The sequence below is a fragment of the Puma concolor genome, chromosome C2 (assembly GCF_028749965.1).
Source record: "Puma concolor isolate L17-30 chromosome C2, mPumCon1.1.hap2, whole genome shotgun sequence".
NCBI lineage: Eukaryota > Metazoa > Chordata > Mammalia > Carnivora > Felidae > Puma > Puma concolor.
Window position 1 is genome coordinate 79489933 of NC_141675.1, and position 25711 is coordinate 79515643.

General features: G+C 43.2%; 1 protein-coding gene and 1 long non-coding RNA gene across 2 annotated transcripts in view; one reads left to right on the forward strand and one right to left on the reverse strand.

Annotated features, from left to right (window-relative positions):
* LOC147577346 (uncharacterized) overlaps positions 1-20827 on the forward strand; it is a 28535-nt gene extending 7708 nt beyond the window's left edge. Inside the window, exon 2 of the long non-coding RNA XR_015240191.1 lies at positions 17859-20827. This is a non-coding gene — a long non-coding RNA (uncharacterized LOC147577346). The remainder of the gene's footprint in view (positions 1-17858) is intronic.
* The window catches only part of BCL6 (BCL6 transcription repressor), a 52216-nt gene extending 30217 nt beyond the window's left edge, over positions 1-21999 (reverse strand). The window contains exon 1 of the mRNA XM_086674966.1: positions 21825-21999. The gene's annotated coding sequence lies outside the window, so the exon portion shown is untranslated. The remainder of the gene's footprint in view (positions 1-21824) is intronic.
* Between the last annotated feature and the right edge of the window lie 3712 nt (positions 22000-25711).

Consider the following 25711-nt stretch of genomic DNA (forward strand, 5'->3'; position numbering starts at 1 on the left):
CCTGCAAAAGAGCCATTTGCTGTGGCCTTACTTTGAGAGAACGCTGAAGATTTGGACATTTGATGTGCTCTCCACGGAGGTTCTGTTCAGTCTTAGGGGCACACTGACAGGATGGAAAGAAGACTGTCCTGCGCAAGTTTTGTGTGCAGGTCTCACTGCAGGACGCAGGATAGGAGCCTCATAATCTCCCACAGTGCCGTGACTTCATATTGTTACTAAGTCTAGAATTGTCTTAAGGATAGTGCAGTTGTATCGTGATTGTATGCATGTTGGTATTTACAGTATCAAATGTTAAATATATTTGGCCTAGAAGCAATGATGCCACAGTAGCCATGATCACCCCTAGTGCTCAGATTGTACCATAAAATAAAGATTCACTAAAAGAAGAAGAAGAAGGGGAAGGAGAAGGAGGGAAATCAAGATAAACAAAAAGCCTCTACATTGATGGGGGATATTTCAGAGCCACTGGAGCTACTGAAGTGCTCCCAGTGGCCAAAGCTGGCAAATTTGAGCAACAAGGTAGAGTCAGATTATAACCCGAAGTATAAAATAAGTACCCAAAGTTCACACAGATATAAATAAATTATGGGGAAAATTAATAAGTGGAAGAGAAGAGCCCAACTTCCCTGGCAGGATTCCAAATAATTTATGTAGATACTCTATCCTCAAGGAGGGAGAATATAATTCCTGTCTCCTTAAGTATAAGCTGGGCATAGTGACTTCCTTCCAAAGAATGTGGTATGGGAAGGGGGTGGGGGAGGTGATTTTACATGGAGAAAGCAGACAAACACTACATCAGCCAGGACATCAAGGTCAGCATCAACAATGATAAACCATGTTGACTGTATGAACCTTTGACAGAAGGTGGGGAAATGGTTCTTTACCCCTGTGGTCTCACTCCCATTTCCCAGTCTATTTATGAGGAAAACATCAGACACATTCCAGTAGAAGGGCATCCTACAAAATGCTCGACCAGTACTCCTCAAAACCGTCAAGGTTATCAAAAACAAGGTCTGACAAGTTGCCACAGCCAGGAGAAGCCTAAGGAGACATGATAACTTCATGTCAACACGTATTTAACGGAAGAGGAGAGAAGGTAAATCTAAACAAATCTGAGCACATGGTGGATGTTAGTTAATAATATTGTGTGAATATTGTTTCCTCCATTGTTACAAGTGTACCATACTAAGATGAAATGTTAATAATGGGTGAAATTGGGTACAGGGCTGTTCTCCATATTATATTCTCAATTTTTCTGTTAAAAAACACAAATTATACACACACACACACACACACACACACACACACACACACACACATATATATATATATATATATATATATATATACACCATCTCTCTATCTCATTTTCCCATACTAGGATCCTCCAAAAGGTGACCCAGGCTTCTCTTGAAATCTGAAGAGATCCTGCCTTTCACTCAACAATGCCCCCAAAATAGAGTCCAGAAAATGAGAGAACCTGCATTTATTCTTTTAGTTTCCTAAATTGAAAGCAATTTAGCTAATTTCTATATGCCATCATTTAGATAGAGAATGGTTAGGAGAACACTAAGGAGGCACCAAAGGGCCTAATGTCATTATAGCAGTAGATGATTCAAGCCACCTCATCAAGCTGCTGATTCAACATTTCTCTGAGGAGATTCTCTGTGGAAACAAGGCCCAGAAAAATCTTTGCCATCAGTCCATATGGGACATACAGATCTTGAGGCTTCATAATTGAGGTTGGGGGAGTCCCGAGAGCTTCCTAGAATGTCTGCTATTTCATTGTACAACTCTGATGGAACCGTGGGTCTCGTCAGAGTTGTAACTCTGGGTGTCTAGAGACAAATAGTTTACTGGACCCCATGACTCTGTGAATTTGTCTTCATCGTCTGGATTTGACACTATAATCTAAACTCTCCTCAGCCTTCAACCTATTAGTTCTACAGTTGAGAAAGATCCAGAGAGGGGAATGGTTTGCAAAGACCACCCCCCAAAATTAGCGGTAGAGTTGCTTCCCATCAACCCAGGCCACCCTGAATCACTTACTTTGCTGCAGTATCCACTTTGGTAAACCAAAAGCCGCTATTACTTTGATGTGTATTCAGGAAGGCCTCATTAATTTCTAACCAATTGTCAGTTACCAACGATGTCTAGTTCCCATGCTGTACTTGAATCTTAAGTGTCTCTTCCTTTTTTCTGTCTTTTCCCACATCTATCAACGTCTCTGCCAAGTGCTTGTAAAATCTTTGAACCAATACTTATGTTCACTATGGAGGCTGACATTTAAATAATTGACTCCTGTCATACTACATTTTGGTGAGCATGACTCTTTCAGTGATCTATTTGGTCACATGTCTCAAGAATCACAAACACAGTCATGCCCTTTGAGTCAGTACTTCTACTTCTAGGAACCTATCTTTGAGGCGCATACAATGTACAGGGAAAAAACTCAAACATATAGGGCAAAAAAATCTTTGAATGAATATGTGTGTCTAAGTGTTATAGCTAACAACAAAAAAAGTGAGGTTCCATCATCACTGGGTTGAGGGAAAAGGTGTTGGATGGAGAATGCTCAAGTATAATATGACTAATTAAAAAAAAAATAGAATTGAAAAACACCTATGGTAACAGGTAAAGTGAAAAGAAGTTTTATATACATATATGGTAGATTAACAACTATGTTTAAAAATACTCTTCATAAAAAATAGACTAGATATAGGGGCGCCTGGGTGGCTCAGTCGGTTGGGCGTCCAACTTCGGCTCAGGTCATGATCTCGCGGTCCGTGAGTTCGAGCCCCGCATCGGGCTCTGGGCTGACGGCTCAGAGCCTGGAGCCTGTTTCGGATTCTGTGTCTCCCTCTCTCTCTGACCCTCACCTGCTCATGCTCTGTCTCTATCTGTCTCAAAAATAAATAAATGTTTAAAAAAATTAAAAAAAAATAGACTAGATATAAACAAGAGTATACAATACGCAGAAAACATTTTGGCTGCTTTGGGTAATAGGATTACAGATGCTTTTTTCCTCCCTTGATTTTTTTTCTTTATCTTCCAAATTATATAAATGTGTATATATTAGTTTGATATCTGTTTATCTATCTATGTATCTATCTATCTGTCTATATCTGTCTCACAAGCACAGCTGAAGACACTGAAAAGCCCTAGGTGAAGTCTTTTAAGTGCAGCCAGTCCCCTAATTCACAATTCTGAATGTTTGGCCTAAAATTTATGCTGCCCTCATCTTTAGGACTTTCTAGCAAAAGTGAGAGTGGCCCACTCGCTCTTGGAGAAGACTTTTCATTCTGGGAGACACTCGTTTTCACAATAACAAAACATCACCGTTTCTGAGCACATTGACCCAAATTAGGTAGATCTGTAAATCTTTAATCTACCTCTGCCCCCTTGGTCTTAGTGTGCTTATCTTGTTTGTTGGTGTTTTATAGCATTTGCAAACGTCAAGGGTTTCCTTGTTACTTTGCTGTCTCTGTGAGGCCACCCAGGAGCTTTCCTGGTAGATGGACTGCCTTTGGGATTCTTCTGGAACTAGAAGACATTAATGTTTTGTTTCTTTTTTTTTTTTAACATTCATTTATTTTTGAGACAGAGAGAGAGAGAGCATGAACAGGGGAGGGTCAGAGAAAGAGGGAGACACAGAATCTGAAACAGGCTCCAGGCTCTGAGCTGTCAGCACAGAGCCCGAGGCGGGGCTCGAACCCACGGACCGCGAGATCATGACCTGAGCCGAAGTCGGACGCTTAACCGACTGAGTCACCCAGGCGCCCCAATTTTTTGTTTCTTATAACATGTTTGGCTAGTGAATGTTAAGGAAAAAAAGAATAAACCTCAAATTTTTTTTTTCTTCTGAGAATCACAGGCTGTTAGGAACTTTGGGGAGTATACTATTATTTGAACCACTGGATTTTGAAAAATGGCCTGGGGGTAGACATCAGAATCTAGGCAGCCGGGGTGAGGACCATGGTTCTGATAGGCCCCTTTTCCCTGAAACCACTAATGTAATTCTTCACACTCAGCTCACTCTATTCACTCATTCACACAGCACACAGCTCAATGAAAGTCTTTTATGAAAGAGATGCCATCATGCTAGATGACGGGAAACAAATATGAATACGATAGGGGACCCTGATCCCAGGTAGCACACAAACTACTGAGGAAACAAAGGCCCAGAAAGGTGCTAAAACTAGCTTTAGGTCAGGCAGAAGAGAGTCCCTGAGTCAGGACTGGGCCCCAAATATCCTGATTCCGAGCCAAGCAAAACTACATGGCTTCTTCTCAGATGCTGTGTCCTACCTCCCACTCTGACGTCACTCTGAGGCATTGGCACCCTCCTTGGGCAGGTTCAGTCTCCGAATTTTTCATCCAGTCTCGATTAGAACAAGATATAACCCAGTACCATCCAGTAATACCCAACATCCAGTGCAGGAAGGTCCCCACGAGTCTCGGCTCTCTTCCCAGCCACGATCACCAGGCTAGCTCAGTCTGCAGGCCGGGGCTTTGCCTGGACCTGGGTTTTGCACCTTCTTGTACCTGACAGGTTCTACCGGGAACAATCAGGTCACCCAGCCTCATGCTCTCCGAGAGCACACAGCCTCCAGTAACATCCGCACTCTGGATGTCAGAACCTAAGACCATCCCTGGCAGGAACTGCACACCTAATAGAGCTTGATGCCTACTTAACTAAGCCCAAGTTCACCTCAACCCTCTGGGCATCCTGGACCTTTGGGTAATAAACTGGCAGATGATATCTCCAGGTGCCAGCCCTGTATCCGGACCAGTTTCCATAGCACCGTAGTCAGCAAGGCCCAGCCTACCTAGCGTTGGGCTTATCTGCCAGCAGTTATAACCATTTCCTCTCTGCGGCCAAGAGGGTGGACTGGAGATAACGATGCGTGCTCAATACCACCAGACAAGATTTCCGAAATCTTAACAATTACTTAGTCCGGCAGCTTTCAATGTGTAAACATTAAGTTGCCAAGAACAGCCTCATTCTTTGGAGGCCCTGATGCTAAAATGCCAGCAAAATGCTCAGAAGAAAATGAGACGGAGAAAGATGAATTCTGACATTAATAAAAGCCATCCTTTGGGAAGGCATATTAAGACTTGGTGGCAGCGAGAATGGAGAAAAAAGTGGCGAACGGAGTGGCGATCGGAGAAACAAGGCCCTCCCGCTCTTTTCAGTCTTGACTCTCGACAACAGTTTTCTACACCAGACTCCGAGGAAACCATGCACTTACCTCCGCCCCACAGCCCTGCCTCAAGTTCTGTCTTTCTTCCATAGGCTAGATGTTTCTCAAGGAGAAGAGTGCTTCATTTTTGTCTTCTTAGACTTGTGCCCAACACATTGCTCACTTAGGAAATGTTGGTGAAATTAAAGTTAGGTAGAACTGAAAGAGAGTTTGATGTGAAATCTGATGATCTGGGTTCCAGTTAAAGTTCCACAACTGACTAACTTCTGTGGGTCTCAGTTTCTTGTTCTCTAAAATGGTAATTTCTGTTAAAAGACTACCTCTCAGTGTTCTCAGGAGAATCAAGGACAGTGCAAGAGAAAGCACTTTGGGTATTATAATATGCAGCTCAAAGTAGTTGTTGAATGCCAGATGAACACACAAACTAATGAGTGAACTATCATAGTTAAGGAAAGCTTCCAGGTTATTCCCTGACAGATTCTGTGACTCAGGTTGTATCTGGGGAACGGTGATGTAGAGTGCCCTGTCTTGACTTTGTAACCATCCTTAAATATATTAATTTCACTTCCTGAAATATTTTAACCTTTTAAATACAGGAAGACATAAATTAACTGCTAAGGATTCATACTGATCCAAAGAGAATAAAAAAGATCATCAGAAAGTCTTTTTGTTCTTGAAATGCAGAATTGGAAATGAACCTTTTCCCAGTAGTGGGAACTGAAATCCAGTGTTAGATCCTCCTTTTTGGTACCTTCTTCCTCTTTCTTCCTCCTCTTTCTACCTTAGCCCCTCCCTAACCCTCCCCTGCACCCAAAACGAAAAAAAAAAATCATTTGTTTTGAATTAACTTCAGTCTTAGCAAATGGTATAAACAAAGTCCAAATTTATCAGGGCTGTTTTCTAGGATCAGCAAGGTGGATTTCTACAAATTTTTCCAGGAACTGAGTTGCTGGGTGAGTTACTAAAATGAGGTTGGATAACTTTCTACCAAAGGCTTGACCTGAGTGACAGGAAAAGCCATGGGCCAGTGCTGTCCTCCTAAGAGAATTCCTGCATTTATCCCTTCTGTCTCTGCAACCAGAGCCGAGTGGACCCCATGAATATTGAGGTAAATATAAAAGGGATTTAGGGCAAGTCGTTCTCGACAGGGAGGAAGAGAGAAAATAGGAGTACGGGTGCTAGAGGGAAGATCTTTAATAACAGGACAAAGCGATAATTCAGCAGATGAAGCAACAGAGCTTTGTTGACATTAAAAACAACCCAAGAGTCCGTATCCTACTTCCTGCAATCTATCACAGTAGGGACCTAAATGGGACAAAGTACCCAGCAAACTTAGTAGATGGGTGCATAACAGTCTCAACAGGGGCCAGGGACAGCAGGTGGTAGTGGCAAGAGGAAACTTCTAGAATTGGGAGCCTGTCTGCCCATACTTGCCAGGTTTGCCATCACCAAGCCCTTGATCAACAGCTCACTTATTTTTAGATTCCTAGAGGTGGGAAGGAGAGAATACTGGATGTATACGGCAGTAAAAAAAAACTCCGACGTGGGTGAGCTGGGACGATGTCCAAGCTGTGCAAGGGCAGCCACCTCCCCCATATGGTTCCTTTTTTTTTTTTCCCTCTCCACCCCTCCTGTTCCCAACACCTCTCACCCAACCACACCTGTGGAAGCCACATTCCTGCACAAAGCTAAATGTGTCCAAGGGGAGCAGAGCGAAGGAACATAACACCAAGATATGTCCCTTCTCAACTCTGAAAACTGGGAAGTGTCAGTAAGAAAATGGAGGAGTGCTGGAAGATTCTAGAGGTCAGGAACGAAAAAGTTTGGAGAAACGGCACAGTTGACTGTATTTCATTATTTTATCGCCCACTGGGTTAGACTTTTTTAGTATGGGATACACATATGTTGATATCTTCAGGTCTGACTACTTTGCAGCCACAAAAATGATCTATTAAGCACCTACTATATGCTAAGCACTGGGCTAGACTTTGCATATACAAAGAACAATTACAGACTTGTCCCTGGAGGAGCCCATTGTCTAGTTGAGGACACAAACATTACACAAGTACACCCACAGAGGAGTATTTATTATAAATTATGTTAACGGAGCTGCAGAAAATAAGTAAGGTACTGTGAAATGGGGGAAGGATGTAATGTGTACTTAGGATACAGGCCCCTCCATGAAAGTAAGCTTTAAGCTGAGATGTGAAAATGGAGAATGGATTAGCCAGGCCAAGGGTGAGGGGTGAAGTGTGCGGGGCAGAGGGACCAGAGGCCAGACAACCCTGTAAACCCATGGCATGGTCAGAGACCTGAAAGAGGTCGGTATGGCACAAGCAGAGACTGGTGGTAGATGAATTTGGGGGGAGAATCAGGAGCCAGACGATGGAGGCCTTTGTAGCCTATGGGCAGGAATTTAGAGTTTGTTCTAAGTTTACTGAGAAATCATCTAGGATATTTTAGGCTGGGTGATGACATGATCTGATTTTTGCTTTAAGAAAAGCACCCCAGCTATCACGTGGAAGATAATTAGAAATGGGCAAGAGTAAATTCTTTTTTTTTTTTTAATTTTTTTTTTCAACGTTTATTTATTTTTGGGACAGAGAGAGACAGAGCATGAACGGGGGAGGGGCAGAGAGAGACGGAGACACAGAATCGGAAACAGGCTCCAGGCTCTGAGCCATCAGCCCAGAGCCTGACGCGGGGCTCGAACTCACGGACCGCGAGATCGTGACCTGGCTGAAGTGGGACGCTTAACCGACTGCGCCACCCAGGCGCCCCAAGAGTAAATTCTTTAAGAGGCTCTGGTAGGAGTCCTGGTGAGAGAAGAAGGGAGCTGGCAGTGCAGGTGGGGAGGTGTGCAAAGATTTGAGGCATACTTTGATGGTAGAATTGACAAGATTGAAAGCAAGATTGGATTGATGGGAGTGGGTGGTGAAAGAGAGAAGGATATTAAGAATGAATCCCAAGTTTCTGATTTGGGCAATTGGGAAGATGTATTTCCGTTTACTGAGTTAAAAACACTTCAAAGTAGAAGTTTGTGGGAGGGGCAGATGCCGGCAGTCAAGAACTTGGCTTTGCGCACGATGTGTCTGAGATGTCTCCGATGTCAAAGTAGATAGTTGACTCTGCAAGACCTGAACCCGAAAGATAGGTCTGGTTTGGAGATATAAATTGGGCTTCAGCAAAATAGACATAGTATTTGAAGCTAGGAGAAAGGATTGGTTTTCCCATCAAGCCAGGCATTAAAAAATAGAATTAAAAAAAAAATAGTAAAGGCAGAATAATCCTTGGAACTAGTCCAGTCCGAACTCATTTCTTAACTGATAGCAAAACTGGGACCTCATGAAGTGAACTCTCCTCATGAAGGAGAGTTGGTGAGAGATCAGGTCTTCAGGTTGGTTGGTTGTTTTATATACTGTTTTGTCAACATTTGACATAAAAATGGTTGAGGCTAAGAAATCTAGGTCACTCTATAGATGTGGCTCATGGCGCCACCTCCCTTAGCTTAGGGTCTCACCTGCTGCATGTAATCGGCCACACCCCGGTTAGTGATTTGCTCCCCTCTTCCTTTATTCGATGTAGGACCTTCTCTCCTCATGCCCTACTTCTTGAGATAAGGTGTAGCCATCCCAAATGAACATATCTGTGCATTTTAATATCGAGGCAGTGCAAGCCTCAGAGCAGTGACGGAGGGGCTGAAGGCACGTTCCTGTAAAACTCCATCCTTCTCAGCTTACCACTTATGGCCCCTGTAATTATTTGGCAACTGTACTGCCTGTATCTCCTCTGGAATATGAGTACCTAAAGTCAGGAGCTACTTTTCTTCTCCTCGCTCTCTTGAGCCGGCCCTGGCACCTAGGACAAGCGGCTTACCCATCTGATACATGTTTTCAGTAAGAGGGACTCAATAAATTGAAGCCTTTCATTGGACTCAACATACCTTTAGTTACCTTTCCATCCTTCCAAGTAAAGATATTTACTGAGCACATACTCTGTATCAGGTATGGTGCTAAAGGTTGCCGTTGTGTTCAGTCTTTAAAATGCAGTTACGCAGCGGTTGATATTAGCCATTGTCCAGTATATGTAGGTTCATTCATGTGTATGTATTTGCATTCCTTCCACCCGATTCAGTGAATATTTAATGGGCATCGACCATGCGTACAGAGGTACAAGAGGAAACCTCTGTCACTCAGGGCTCTAGGGCTAGTGCAGGCGAGAGATATCAACGAACACATAAGCAAAGACAATGGCTATCACCGAGCTACAACTGGTATATTTTGGGTGAATATGGGAATATTTCGGGTGATTGCTTCAAGCCAAGAGATCTAGGAAAGTTTCTTGGAGGGGTTGACTTTGAACACAGTAACAGAAGAATGTAAAAGAATGAACGTATTCTTGAAATGAACATCAAATTAATAAGCATAGCTTTGAAATAATTAACAGCTAACATATATATGGTACTTAGTACGTGCTCTTTTAAGTACTTTACACTTGTGAATGTATTTAATCCTTACAACAACCATACGAAATGAGTGGTATTTTCATCCCCACTTTACGGACAGGATGCTGAAGCACAGAAAAGTTAGGTAACTTACCGCAGCTCGAACAGCTCACAAACAACAGAGTTGGGATTTCAACCCCAGCGATTTAAGTCTTTGACCTTAGCCGTATGCTCTGTCTAGAAAGCTGTCTAGTTTGCAAAGAACTTTTTCCGCCATTCCTTAATGTGCTTTTAGTCATGACCCTGTGAAGCCACGATTATTATTCTAATTAGAAAGACGAGTCAATTGGAACCCAGAGTGGGAAGACACCAGCTGGGCTAGTTAGCTGGAGCTTAAGGTTCAAAACCTGGTCATTTAACCTCAGACGAGTGCCTTTTCCCGGGTTGAATTATTAGCAAGTAAATATGTTCATTGCTCCTACTCTGAGCAAGGCCCTGTGCTAGCCTGTTCATATATGTGCTAATTTCATTCCCACAACAGCCCTGAGAGGTAGGTGTTGTTACATTTCAAAAGAGGAAACAGTTCAATGCAGCCTCTACTTGACTTTTTTTTTTTTTTCTTTTTGAGAACACTAGTGATTTCCTATGAGGCATGTTGGTTTTCAGTTTCATGCTTTGCCTACTCTTTGGTCCCTGGGAACCCCTGAGGACAGAGTATTACCTGTGCATTAACACACGCAGCTTCGCTGAGAATGGAAAATCCCAATTAATCTCTTTGCCAAAACCTTCCAGTCACTCCTGCATTTGGCCAACCTTTCTTGCGTGCTGAAAGTCAACATTTAAATATGAAACTCAGCTTTGGTTTCCAAAAATTTAATTGCATTATTAAGAATTGGTTGAAACTGGGCTTTGTGCGTCTAGGAGGGAAAGGCTGGGAACAAGGCTGACCAGACACTCCAGGCTGGTCAGCAATTCGGTGCAATTCCTGACAGGCTCGATGTAATCTGGGACTGGACTGGCCGTCTCCAGCTCGCTGCGTGCCCACCGTATTGGGCATAATCTAGCCCCTCTGGGGGGAATATAAATCAGTGGCTAGAGAAAGAGACCGGCTTTACCAGGGATCCATTGACAAGTATGTCAAATGCCAAAGAAAGACACTTAGTTGAAAGCCAGTAAAAATTCATAGCCAGCGCCACAGCCTGAGGCAGCAGAGGCTGGATTCCCCGGCATCAGCTTTGTTTGTGCATGTGCTGTCCGAGCACCAGGTATGGAAGTCTCTGTGTTCAGCCCTGTTGCCTCCCGGGGTTTGATGAAGGCTCTTAGGAGGGTCATGATCTCAGCCTAGAATGGCAGTATTTAAAAGGGACAGCAAAGAAGAGAGGGAAGATGACTGACGCTTTCAGTGCAAGAAGAAGGAGAATGGATGGAGTGAAAATTGGGAAATTTCCACTTTCAAGGCTGGGGTTATAATAAAGGGCTTTGTCGTTTTGCTGTTGTCAAACCTTTCCAAAGAGTCTTCTCTGCAAGTGGCTACCGGAGTCCTAGTACGATTTCTCTCCATGCCTCTTGCCTTGGTGTGCTCACTTGTAAAAAGGGAGAGCAACCGTCCCCTCCAGGTATTCTCTTGAGGATTCCATGTAATAAAGCTCAGTGAGTGGCTCATTAATATAAAATGTGTAGAATGTAGGCTGTGTATCATGCACTCTCCTGCTATCCCAGCTGTACGGTAAAAAATAGAACTAAACAGTTAATATCGTTTAACAGAACCTTAGAGATCATCTGACCCAACACCTAGGTGGGGTAGAGGCCAGGAAGGGAGAAGGCAGTAAGTGTCTTTGCCCAAGGGTGTCAGGTTCGAGGCTGATGGAGAGTTTGCCGGTGCGGGAAGGAGGGAGTTACTGACAACCGCTGTGAGCTAGCTACTCTGCTGAGCCCCCTAAATGTAATTTTATTTCCTACTGACAGGAGATATGGGCAGGTGCCTTCATCTCTTAAATCAAGAGCCAGAGGTCCTGAATGGAAATAGCCTCCCTGAGATCATAGAGCTAATACACAGATGAGGGGGATTCAAGTCCTGGTTGAGTTAAATCCAAAGCCCATGCTCTTGACCTGACACCATCTCACCAAGTTTTCTGCTTCTTTGCAAAGACCCGCTTTTCAGGGTTTCTGTAGCACCTACCAAGAACAGTGGTGGCTAGAGAAGGAGTTGTTTTTGGTTTTGTTTTTGTTGTTTAAGTAGGTCTATGAATCACAGTGTAAGCCTCCTTTATGCAGCTCGATCTTGCAGTCTACAATGGCTAAGTGCACTGGATGACAGTCTGACGTAAAGCTCGAACTCAAGAACCATGAGACCATGACCTGAGTCAAGACCAAGAGTGGACGCTTAACCAACTGAACCACCCAGGCGCCCCTCTGGTACACAAATTTTTAAAGAAAGTATTCTGTCAGCATCCTATACACCGTTATAGGTGGGTTTTTTTTCTTTTTCTTTTTTCTTTTTTTTGCATTACTCCGACGTATCGGCCCAGTATCCATCCACCTGTATACCACCATTGATCCCAATAAATTTACATACATAATTACCAAAAACCATACCTGTTACCACACACGTTATACATACGTATATATAGAGATACCTGCATATCTTCAGTGAATGTTGATTAAACCCCACTATGTGACAGACAACAAGTGAGTTGCTGCAAAATGTCACCAGTTAGAATCTAGTCTGGGAGAAATCAACCCATGCTTGTATGGTCAATTAATCTACAATAAAGGAGGCAAGAATACACAATGGAGAAGAGTCTCTTCAATAAATGGTGTTGGGAAAACTGAAGAGCTACATGCAAAAGAATGAAAATGGACCACTTTCTTACACCATAACCAAAATAAACTCAAAAGGAATTAAAGACCTATGTGAGAAGGAGACCATAAAACTCCTAGAAAAAAAACATAGGCCGTAATCACTTTGACATCCGTTTTTGGCAACATTTTTCAGACGTCTCCTTAAGCAGGGGAACAAAAGCAGAAATAAACTATTGGGATTACAGGAAAACTAAAAAAGCTTTTGAACAGCGAAGGAAATCATCAACAAAATGGAAATACAACCTATTGAATGAGAGAAGGTATTTGCAAATGATATATCTGATATGGGATTAATATCCAAAATATATGAAGAACCTATACAATTCAACAACCCCAGACGCAAAGAATCCAATTAAAAAATGGGCAGAGGATTTGTATAGACATCTTTCCAAAGAAGACATACAGATGGCCACAGGCGCATGAAAAGATGCTCAACACCATTCATATTCAGGGAAATGTAATTCAAAACTACAATGAAATCGCATCTGTCAGGACGGCTAGAGTCAAAAAGACAAAACATAATAGGTGTTGGCAAGGATGTGGAGAAAAAAGAACACTCATGCACTATTGGTGGGAATAAAAAGTGGTGCAGCCATGATGGAAGAAAACAGTACGGAGGTTCCTCAAAACTTAATTCTAAAGATTTATAGATAGATAGATAGATAGATACATAATGGGATATTACTCAGCCATAAAAAGAATGAAATCTTGCCATTTGCAATAACATGGATGGATCTAGAAGACATAATGCTAAGTGAAATAAGTCAGCGAGAGAAAGACAAATACCATATGATCTCACTCATATTTGGAATTTAAGAAACAAAACAAATAAACCAAGAAAAAAAGAGACAAACAGAAAAAAACCAGACTCTTACCTCTAGAGAACAAACTGATGGTTACCAGAGGGGGGGGTGGGTAAAATAGGAGAAGGGGATTAAGAATAGACTTATCATGATGAGCACTTTGTACTGTACAGAATTGTTGAATCATTCTTTTGCACACCTGAAACTAATATATGACACTGTTTGTTAATTACATTGCATGTTTAAAAATGAAACAAACAAACAAACATGTCATGAAAATGAAAACACCAACTTGAAAAGATACGGGCACCCCTATGTTTATTGCAGCATTATTTACAATAATCAAGATACGGAAGCAGCCCAAGTATCCACTGATAGATGACTAGATAAAGGAGATGTGATATATATATATATATATGTGTGTGTGTGTGTGTGTGTGTGTGTATGTACACACACACACACACACACACACACAACGGAATAACTCTCAGCCATAAAAGGCTGAGATCTTGCCATTTGCAACATGGGTACAGACCTAGAGGGCATTATGCTAAGTCAGACAGAGAAAATCCAATACCCTATGACTTCACTTATATGTGAAACCTAAAATCAAAACACACGAAGAAGCAAACAAAACACAGGAACAGACCCATAAATACAGAGAAGAAACTGATGGCTGCCAGACGGGAGGGGGTAGGGGGATGGGCAAAATGGGTGAAGGGGAATGGAGATACAGACTTCCAGTTACGAAATAAGTCATGGGGATGAAAAATGCAGCATAGGGAATACAGCCAGTAGTACTATAAGAACCCTGTCTGGTGACAGATGGTAGCCACACGTGTAGTGAGCATAGCACACTTGTAGTGTAGACTTGTCCAATCGCTGTGTCCTACACCTGAAACGAATGTAACATTAGTTACGCAATACTATACTCTATGTGTCCCCTATACTCTAACGAACAAACAAGCAAACAACTAAATAAAACCTAGACTAGGATGCTAATCATCCCCAAAGTCATGCCATTGCTTATGCCACTGTTTTTTTTTTAATGTTTTTAATTTACTTTTATGTTTTTACATTTTTATTTATTTATTTATTTATTCATTCATTCTTGAGAGAGAGAGAGACAGACAGACAGAACACAAGTGGGTGAGGAGCGGAGAGAGATGGAGACAGAATCAGAAGCAGGTTCCAGGCTCTGAGCTGTCAGCACAGAACCCGACGTGGGGCTTGAATTCATGAGCCTAGAGCTCATGACCGAAGCCAAAATCTGATTCCTAAGGGATTGAGCCACCCAGGCGCCCCACCCCATTAAAAAAAAAATCTGATGTTTAGGAAGACCAGTAGGCATTGTTCCCCAGCTATATTATTCTTACGCTCTTACTGGAAGTTTAGCTCAAAATCCAGGTTTCTCCTAAATTGTTACCATGTGCTGCTGTGACAAAACCACTCACAGCACAAGGTAGTGCCCTAAAAAAGGGTTGGATTCACGCTTGCTTGGCACATGGACCTTCCTTTTCACCTTTTTTATGTTTAATAGCTTAGAGCCTGTTAATCTGTGTGGGCTCCCGAATGTTTTATTTATTTACTTGCCCAAATTCGGGCCCCTCAGGCAGCACTGTCAGCTGCTCAATTCATTGCAACAAGGTCTCTGAAAAGGCAGTTTATGGAAAGGACACAAAGACTCTTAAAACAAAGCTGGTTTCTTTGGACCCTAACACAAATACCTGTGTGACCCTGGGCAAGTTACTTAACCTCTCGGAACCTCGGCTTTCTTATGTCTAAAGAAGGCGGTAATAACACCCGACTCACAAATGTACGTAAGGATGAAAGGAGAAGTAATCTCCAGAACCTGGTGCACGGGGAACAAATAACACTTCATTTGGATACTAGCCATGTCCTCAGGAAGGCACATCTTCCAATCCCTCCTCCCATGCCCCTCCTGTATTCAAAAGCCCAGATGAAGTGTATCTTGAATTAGTCACCAGTTTGGAACTCCCTCCCCTCCTTTCCTTGCCACTGAGTTAGACAATCTATATGAGAGTCAGAGTGGCTATTTCAGTGACACACACTTGCATTTCACTAATCCCCACTGCACGGTCCAGCTTTCGAAGTGTGAAGCACTTTCTCACCCGTTACCTCATTTGATCTTTACAACGGCCCCATGAAAACCCAAGTCCGTGTTGTTTTCCTTCTTTGACAGATGAACAAGCAGAGGGTTAGAGAGGTCAAGCACCTAGTCCCGGGTCACACTTCTAGACTTAGGGCTATGGCTCTGAATTCCATCCATGAGCTTTCTATTATATCAAGCAGCCATGGGATTTTTGCTACATACTTAAAGAGAGACGCTAGGTGCTCTGGAAGAAATAAAACCAGGTAAGTAAAGGCTGATGAAGAGTAAGTCAGTCCGACCCTATCCATCCCATGAAGACCCCACTTGGCCTCTGCCCAGTGTCCCTCTATCCTGAGCACTCCTTTCTCAGCCTCTGGTCACTCAGATCCTCCTGTGATTCAGAGGGTCACTCAAACTTGGGCTTCTCCATAAAGCCTTTGGCCAACCACCCCACCCATTTCTTCAACCAATATTTACTGAACGCCCATCAGTGTGCTCCACTGTCCTTTGGAGTTTCCTTCTAGCAGGGAGAAACAGACAATACCCTGGATAGTAAGTACGAAATGGCTTTGGCGATAATAAATACTACAAAGGGGGGAAAGCAGGGCAGAGAGGCAGCAGGGTGCAGTGTGAGATGGGGTGCTGGGGAAGGTGCCACCAGATAGCTTACACCAAAGACTGACGAGAGGTGAAGGAGAGAACTATTTGGCTATCTGGGGTAAGAGGTACCCGGCAGTGGGAACTGTAGGCACCAAGGCCACGAGCAAGTGCATGCCCGTTGTGTGAGGAACAGCAAGGAGGCTGCCCCTGAAGATGCCACTAGAACAGAGTGAAGGAGGGCAGGGCACTGACAGAGGACAGAGAGGAAAGGGGAATATGTCATATACACCCCATTGGGCACTGGAAGCTCTTTCTATTCCTCTGGAGGAGATGGAAAACCATTGACGGCTTGGGCAGGATCCCGAGTTTATTGTCACAGAATCCCTCTAGCCTCTCTGTGCCGACGGGCAAGGTAGGAACATAGAGACCATTTAGGGAGCTATTATAATAATCTTGGAGGGAGGTGATGACGGCTTGGACTAGGAAATGGTGAGGAATATTCTGTATGTAATAGTCTGTATATAATTTTCTGGTAGTTTGTGGGTTGTGGAGAAAAAGGAAGCAAGCCCGGCTTCATTTTTTTTTTTTTTTTTTTTTTTTTGGTCTGAACAACTATAACAGATGCAATCGTTATTTACCGAAAAGGGAAAGACTGCAGGTGGAGCAGATTTGAAGGAGTTCGGGGCACATGAGGAACTCGAATTTGGATGGTTCAGTTAGAGCAGCCAAATAGACAGTCAGAAGATGGGGTCTGGTCAGGAGCTGGATTCCTGAGTCTGGAGTCCCAGAGAGAAATCTAAGCCAGAGATAGAAATCCACGAGTTGTCAGTGGTAAGATTTTATTAAAACTGTGGAACTGAATAAGAACCCCAGGGAAGTGAGCGCAGAACAAGAAGTCCGATGGCTGAGCCTTGGGACCCTCCTCAGTTAGAGATCTGGGAGAGGAGGAGAGATGAATGAGGCATGGTCAGGGAAATGGGGGAAAAAACCCTCAGTTATCCTTTCTGTGGGATCCTAACAAGACTTGTCTACCGCTCTTCAACTCTTGGTTTATGTTTCCTTGATGGAGGCCGACGAGAGGCATCTTTAGCGTGAGACTGTCAGTTCTCTACTCCCCACAGGGCTTAGGTTCTAGGAGCCCGCCAGTGAAAACCCAAGTGGTTGTCTTACACTGAATTGTTGTATGATTCAGTGTAAGAAACCCAAGGAATCGTCCGGCATTGTGATTTCCCAGCTGTATACCTTGGAGCAAGTCAAGGAGTTATTTTCTCTCGTCATTCAGAACATTATAAAGCTGTGGCCCTCCTTCCCTAGAAGGGCTAGTAAAAGCAGTCGCCACCCCACCCCTTCTTTCTAAGAAATATTTGTGACTTTCGTCAGGTCTCAGACATGTCAGAAAGCTCCAAGTGCCTGGCTCTGGTCGAGAACAGGGCAGAGGGGCCGAGAAGCCCATTGTACTCAGAGAACCTCGGCCTCATTTCCGACTGATACGAGAAAGGAAGACACCGTGTGCCACATTCCTTCCTCTAAAGACCAGTGAAGGCCCAGCTCCTAGACATGGTCATAGAGATCATCTAGTCCAGCCACCTCTTAGATGAGGAACTTGGGCCTAGAAAGGCCCCACGATCTTTGCTCAAAATCACACGGCAAGTGTGTTTGCTCCGAGACTAAGAACCAGGTCTCAACTTGAAACTTTCTGCTCAGATTCAGACTCTCTTAAATTCTACTAGCGTTTGCTATTTGCCTGGAAACACACCAGGCGCTTTTCCGTGTTGCCATTCTTAATCCTCGACACAACCTTTACGACTAATACTATTACCTCCCTTTTGTAGAGGAGAAAGAACACTGATGCTCAGACAGGACAGTGACGTGTCCAGGGTCACATAGCTGGCATGTTGGAAGAGTAGGATTGGAGCCCATGTCTGTTTGACTCCGAGTCCAGTGCTCACTCCAGCACATCTGCTGCCTTCCTCAGCGGAGCTCATCTCGCCAGATTATGTTTACGCACAGTGTAAGTGGCTGCCCCAAGACCCTGCCCCCCTGCCAACAGGTGAGTCCTCTCCAGCTTGGTGTGTTAGTGAGTAATTTAACGTTGAGCCCAGAGTATGGACTCTGGAACCAACTGCCTGGGTTTGAAGCATGACTCTACCATTTATTAGCTCTGCAACTTTGAGCGATGTACCTTCCCTCAGCCCCACGTTCCTCATCTGTAATATGGAAACAATAATCTACTTATCCCCGGAGAGTTAGGATTAAGTAACATAATATCTGTAAATCACTTAGCACAATGCGTGACATGCATAACTGATGTTTAATCAATGTTAAATGTGATAGTCAATGGGTGACTTTTAAAAAACCCTGGAGCTGTTTTGGAACATACTGTCAAATGCCTCAAAATTCCTTTTTGGAGTATGTCCAGGTGGGGAAGCCAGTTCCAAAATTCAGGCCTGACATGTGTTAGGAGTTTCAACAACATACTCTATCAATCAGGCTTCAGCTAGGAAGGATAACCACCACAATGATATGGAATTATAGGAATGAGATTGTATACAACTGATAGAAGACCAAAGGTGTAAAGTGGTAAGTCCTAAAACCCCTTTGAAATACCAATGAAAAAATATTGATAGTGAATATACTCGCATATGTATACAAAAAAGGACTGGAAGGAAACTCACCAAAATGTTCACAGTGGATATTGCTGAACGAGGGGATCACGAGAGGTTTTATTTTTACCTTCACTTATTTGCTTTCTGATTTTGTACACTACACTGATATTCAAATCAGAAATTATTTGTTAATGTCTATTGCTCATTTCTTTCTTACTTTACCTGACAGCTTTCCCTGCCCCCCTCCCTCCCCCCCCCCCCCCCCCGCCCACTAAAAAACCAGGTGGAAGGAGTTAGAATAGACATAGAATAAGAACACAAGGTAGATAATCACCGGATTTGAGTTAGTAAACTCAGTCCTCTGGACTCTGGACTCTGAGAGTCATGAACAAAAGGTATTACCAAGTGAGAGCTTGAATATCTATCTATCTATCTATCTATCTATCTATCTATCTATCTATCATCTCCATCTCCAGCATGGTTGTGCTATGGAACAGGCACTCAACTGGGCTGGAGTCCTGGCCCATCTCAGGGACTGACTGGGTCTTATACTCCTCATCTCGCTTTTCTCCTCTCTAAAATAAGAGCCCTCCATATCAAGGGTTCCCTGTTGTGTCTGCGTGTTTCATTTGCCATTGCTCAAGGTCATTGGCAGAGGGAAGGATTGGGTTGGATGCTAGGTGATCACAGTGAGACCCCTAAATACCATGGGAAAGAGGGGCAACTCCCCTGCTTGCACCATCCTGCCGAGAGAGAGGCAAATTAAAGACGAGAAGCTTGGGCATCCTTTGACATTCTTGGTTAAGCAGGTTTAGACCAGAATCTGATAGTCTAGAGAGAATCCTAGAACGTCAGGCCTGGAAGTGTCACAGACCATGCAGTTCAACTGCCCTTTTGAGAGATGGAGGTGCTGACACTCACAAAGTCAAATCACTCATCTGAGACCACACAGAGCCTGGAGAGAAGCAGAGACTTCACAATCCCAGACAAGTATGCCTTCCACCATATCTTGATCTCTCTGAGGTCTCATCCATGGTTGATTTTATGATGCTAATAATGAGTGAGAGAGGAGGAGAGAGGGGAAGAGGGGGTCCTCAAATCTCAGTCTTTTTGGTAGGAACTAGAAAACAACAAATTGGTTGGTTTTCTTTAAGATCCTGGACTTTCAACAGTAGTAGACCTAGCTTCTGATCAGCGGTCACTATTTCTTCTCCCAGGATTCCAGAGGCGATCCAGGTGGTCATCAGTCTAGACTCTGCTGGACAAAGCTTATGGGCAGAGCCAACAGGCTTATTGTGTGTTCCATATCTCACCTTCTCATTGATAACAGATATGCACTTGTCTAAAGTTACTACCTGGATCTCAACAGAAACCTCCTAGCCAGTCATTGCTCCCAGAAAACCTTCCTACCAGTCAACTCACACATAGCTGGCCATTCAGCTAAGACAAGTAATGAGCCAAGAAAAAACAAAAAAAGAGTGTGGTTTTGATATACAGGATTTTACTACTGGCACTAGTCAAGTAATCGTGGGCCAGCGATTTTTCAAAGCAGCCTTAACAAATAATCCTTTTCCTTGATATTCAGACACTGTGCAGAGAAAGAAAGATGAGAGTATAATCTTCTCAAAGTTTCATTTTCTTAGTCCTTTGAGTAACACCATAAACCCAACTCTCGAGTCTAAAGACTTAATCTTAAAAGATTCTTGTGTGGGAAGAGGCAGCAAGGTGTACAAAAAAAAAAAAAAAGGAAAAAAACCATGATGAGCCTGAAGTCAGAAAAATGATTCTGTTTGGGTGCTTCTGTCTATCAGGTGTATGACCCTGGGCAAGGAAGGAATTTCCGTTTCTGACCTTGATTTTCTCCATGAAAAACTGGGATATTGTCCATACTTGTCCTCTTAAATCCTACCGTGTTGTTCATAGGATCAACACAGTGGATATGAAAATGTTTGGATATTGGGGCACCCGGGGGCTCAGTCAGTTAAGCATCCGACTCTTGACTTCAGCTCAGGTCATGATCTCATGGTTTCGTGGGATTGAGCCCCAGGTTGGGCTCTGCACTGATGGCAAGGAGTCTGCTTGAGACTTTTTCCTTCCGTCTCTGCTTGTCCCCACATCCCTTGTGTACATGCTCACTCCAAACAAACAAGCAGACAAACAAACATTAAAAAAATATTTGGATATTGCTATTTTCATTAAGCGTGGTTTTCGTGTTAGCTTTCAATAATAGCATTAGACCTCTCTACGTAATGAAATTGGTCTCTGGGTATCAAACGCTTATATTTCTGAATGGATTTGGAAAAGAAGGGAGAAGAAGCAAAAAAAGAAACATCACTCTTTTCCTGGAAAGCTCTCTTGTTGAATCCTCTTCTTGGAGTGAAAAATCCCAGCCACCCTGTAGGGAACAGCACAGGCTTCTCTTTGATGTCACCACCCACCCAATGGCCAGGATCACTTCCCCTTCTTTCACGAGCAGACTCAAAACCCTTATGTGTGGGCTTCTCTGGTGACCACGTTAAACATTCAAATCCCCTGCTTGAACACGTACCATTACCTAAACAACCGCAAGGAAGACAGAGGCGAAGGAAGAGGAGAGAGGGCAGAAAGAGAAAGTTAGGACTGTACTCTTTGGAAGGAGCATGGTTAACGAGACTTATATTTTAGTGTAGAGCCAAATAGTTTTCTTCAAACAAAGAAGGTCACAGCAATCTCAGACAGGAGCAGACAGGAGGAGAAACATGAGCCTTGCTTTCCAACTAATGGCGTAACCACCCATTTGTGGTTCTTTAGAGAGAATGCTGGGATGAGCCAGGCCTTAACACCCTGCCCTGCAATAACAAAAGCATGGACCCGGCCTTTCAGGTACAATCCTTCTAGGGATGGGCCTACCTCCCCCGGAGCCTTGGGTTCTTCTCTCTGAAGCCAGGGTGAGTCCTGAAAACATTCTTAACCCTTCGGATCCACACACACCAAGCTGCTATGCCTACCAGCGTTGGATAGCACTATTCCTTAACCCAGTCAGCAAATCAACACAAACCCCCGGTGAGTGGTGGGAATCAGAGAACTGAGGGGGTGCGGGTGCCCAGCAAGAGAGTTAAGGTGGGAAACCTCCTCACTAGCTCCTTTACTATGCCATTCTTTAAATCTTGAGTCACTATGCATACCCCGCAGTTCAAAATTCCTCCAACTTACCAGATCTGGCCAGACGCTGCCAAGGTTGCCCCTCGAACGACTATGACAGCTTGACACGGTGTTCTCCCAGTTGCATTTCAGATCTTCCCATGTGCCTCCTTTCAAGCGGTCAGTTCCCAGCTGGATCAAGAGAGACCATCCTGGTGTAAGACAAAGCTAGCGATCATTAGCTGCTGTTTAGTCTTGAGCAGTACATGTATAATTGTACTAATCGGTTGATTGATGCAGGGTCAGTTGGGAAATACTAAATTTTAAGGAAGTGCAACCTTTTAACTTCTGAGCTGGAGCAGGCGGTATGCCAAAATGAGAAGGACCGGATTAAATTATAGAACAATGCTTCGAGCGATGGGCACTGAGCTAGGTACAAACTGGGTCTCTGAATTCTCAGAGGATCCAGTGAGAAGTAAGCAGGCAGGTAATTGTCAGGTACCATAACAAATACTGGCAAGGTGATCTTGCCCCCTCCTGTTTGCCAGGTCCAGGTTTGGGCATGTCAGTCACCTCAGCTGAACTTTTTTTTTCACAATGCTGTCATCCATATTTAGTTGACCTTTATTACCCAGAACCCCATGGCTCAGAATCCTGGAATACTGGTGCCTTTAGCATTAAAAGACTCAACTAGCTCATGTGCGGAGTTGGTTTTTTCCTCTTCCTCAACAGGTCTGAACAACTCATTTCTCTCTCTTTTTTGATATAAAGGTAAAACCCAGAATCAGCTCAGAATCAGCCTGGTAAGAGGGAACAGCACCAGAAGAGTCATAAAGTCTGGAGTTCAGGTTCTTCAGAGATCACTCCATACTTGAGTCTCCAACATAACACACCTAACAAAGTGTCCATTGAACTCCTTCTTTGTTGAACTCCTTCTTTGATAGCTCTAGGCTGGGATCTCTCTGACTCCCAAGGTAGACAATTCCATGGTTGGTTAGCTTGAAAAGTGGAATAGTTTAGGGGCGCCTGGGTGGCGCAGTCGGTTAAGCGTCCGACTTCAGCCAGGTCACGATCTCTCGGTCCGTGAGTTCAAGCCCCGCGTCGGGCTCTGGGCTGATGGCTCAGAGCCTGGAGCCTGCTTCCGATTCTGTGTCTCCCTCTCTCTCTGCCCCTCCCCCGTTCATGCTCTGTCTCTCTCTGTCTCAAAAATAAATAAACGTTAAAAAAAAAATTTTAAAAAAGAAAAGAGGAATAGTTTAAACTTGGATTTATTTTCTGGTCCAGTTATAGGAAAGGATCCACCACAGCAAGAATGCACTTACCAAAGATATTTGGGGCTGTGTGTGATTGGTGACCTCTGTGGATCCATGACCACAGACTATACCCCAAATCCCAACCCGTATGTAAGGCCTTGGTTAGGACTGTGAACAGACAAAATTGTACACTGCATGTAGTATACCTCTATTGCTAAGACTAGAGAAACGTTTTCAACATTTCCCTGTCATTCTTGGTCACAAGGAAAGGAACTTGACCTGATCTACTTTAACTTTAGCTGTTAAGAGAGCATGTAAAAATCAGGTCACTATCACACCTTTTCAGACACAAGATGAAGGGTCAATCTCTCCCAGCACCTTAGTCACGTCTACAGGTTTTCTTCCCTTTGAACCTCTGCCTGAGTCAGAAAATCAGAGATCTGAATACCTAATACAGTTTTAGAACTAAAAGATTTCCAGATGACTTCCTCATCTTAAAACTAGGAAACTGAGGTCCTGAGAGAGGAGGCAACTGAGCCAAGGTCATAGAGCCCTTCCAAGATGGAGTCAGGACTAAATCACAGGTCTCCCTACAACTAAGTCGAGTGCTTGACTCTTCATTAGCAATGATAATCTGTTGAGTATGCCCAGAGAGTGATGGTCTCTCCAGTGTGATTTGGAGTAGGTACCACAGAAAGTTTTATGGAACAGGAGAATGTGTCAGCCTTCCCTCAACCCATGTAGCAACCTTGTGAAGGATTGCTAACATGCCTTTTAAATATCCGTACACTACAAGCACTGTCTAATTATATCTGTATGCAAATATACCAAACTTATCCCCATCATAAGACCGCTAGTTACGGAGCATCTACTATATATTAGAATGCTCCCTGGGACTCTGTGACATTGGGGTTAAGATGATGGTTTTCCAGGTGAGTAAACTGAGGCTCAGAAGGCAGATGGCCAGTGAGGTAGAGTCAAGATTTGGAGCCCAGTCTTCCTGGCTCCATATCCTGTACCATTTTCACCACAGCCACCACCTTCTGTAGCTTATCTCAAACCCACTCCTGTGCCCCATGCACTGACAAGCCCCATTTGATGTGGCTGCCTCAGGTGTGGAACAAAGTTGAGATGGGTTTTTTTTTGTTTGTTTGTTTGTTTGTTTGTTTTTTTTGAGTTCCTTGATTATTCAACTTAGTTATCTCATCAGGCAATTTGGGAAGTATCTCCTGCATTTACTACTGTGTTCTTCCTATGTAACGCATCTTATCAAAAACATGGCAAAGGAGGACACCAGCATTTGGCAGTAAGTTGTGATGTTTGATATGTAAACATAAGTAAATAAATAGAAATAAATAACATTCTGAACGTATTTATTCATTAGTCATAATTTTTAAAACTGTTGTCCTAAAACATGTTTCTATTAAGAGAAAGTCTGGAAATCTTTTAAGTGATAACCTCTGAGTTGTCTAGTATATGAGTCTTATTCTTTACAACAGAAGTATTGAATTAACAAAAAAGGAAACACCTTATTATCAATGAAGGAAAAAAAATGTATAGGATGAAAATCTTATACTTTCTTTGGCAACACTTCGAAGAAGTCAAAAGAGTTGTCTTGCTACTTTTGAATTTATGTTTTTGTAATTAATCTTGGCTATTTGAGAGTTGCCGGTGGGAGGGCCATTGCTTCCCTGATCAAAGCCCATGTAAAATGAGAGATCCATTTTTGGGGTACGATAGAACCAATGGTTGGAAAAAAAACCCAAAAAGACCAGCTGCGAGATTTAACATCAGAACTTTTTTTTGCAGTAAAGCTCGATCTGTTTATAATTCTTTGCATAAATAAACAATTGTAACACATATATTTTTAAACGTATTTTTGGATTTTTTAATAGGAAAGAAATACATGTATTAAGCTAACGTTTGCTTTAATAAAGAAATGCCTACTTTGTAGGGTAGAGTAACATTTATATACCAAAAATAAGACATGAATTCTGATAGGAGCAAAAGTCTGGTAAAGTAAAAGAAAATGTAACTGTGTGGCTGTAGCAGAATCACTCGATGCTCCTCTTAACGTCTTGTGATAAAGTACACAAATCTGAAAAATCATGATCCATTTGGACTTCTGTTGCAGGAGACAACGATATGGCAGTTTAGAGAAGCCAGGCCCTGGGTTGATGAGGGAACTATTATCTTACAAACAAAGTTTTCACGAGATGCAAGATGTATTTAGAGCCAATGATGGAAGCACAGTAAAAATAGCTAACCTTTTGTGAGGGCTTTCTATGAGCCTGGCATTGTTCTATGCACTTTACAACTCGGTGAAAGAGGAATTGTCAGTTTCCCCGCTCTTACATGTGCCCAAATGTGCAGAGTTTCTTTCGAATGTGCGTTCGTTCGGAGTGAGCCAGTGACCCTGAGATCCTGGGCTCTCCTGCCACAAGGCTGCACTGCCTCCCTCCAGCCCTGGCCAGTGAACAGGTCCTCCACTCCACACACAGTAGCCCAAGTAGCAAGGGTGAAGTCTACTGTGGTAAGTGTTGGAGCAGGATCTTCGTGGTTTCTGCCACCTCGATGCGACCATCTTCCTTACCAGACAGACACAGCTTCCTATTTTGATGGGTGAGTCATCCAGTTATCTTCATGATCTTCAGCTGAATTTCCTCTTTAAAAGAAGACTTCTTCATATTCAGCATCAGACTTATC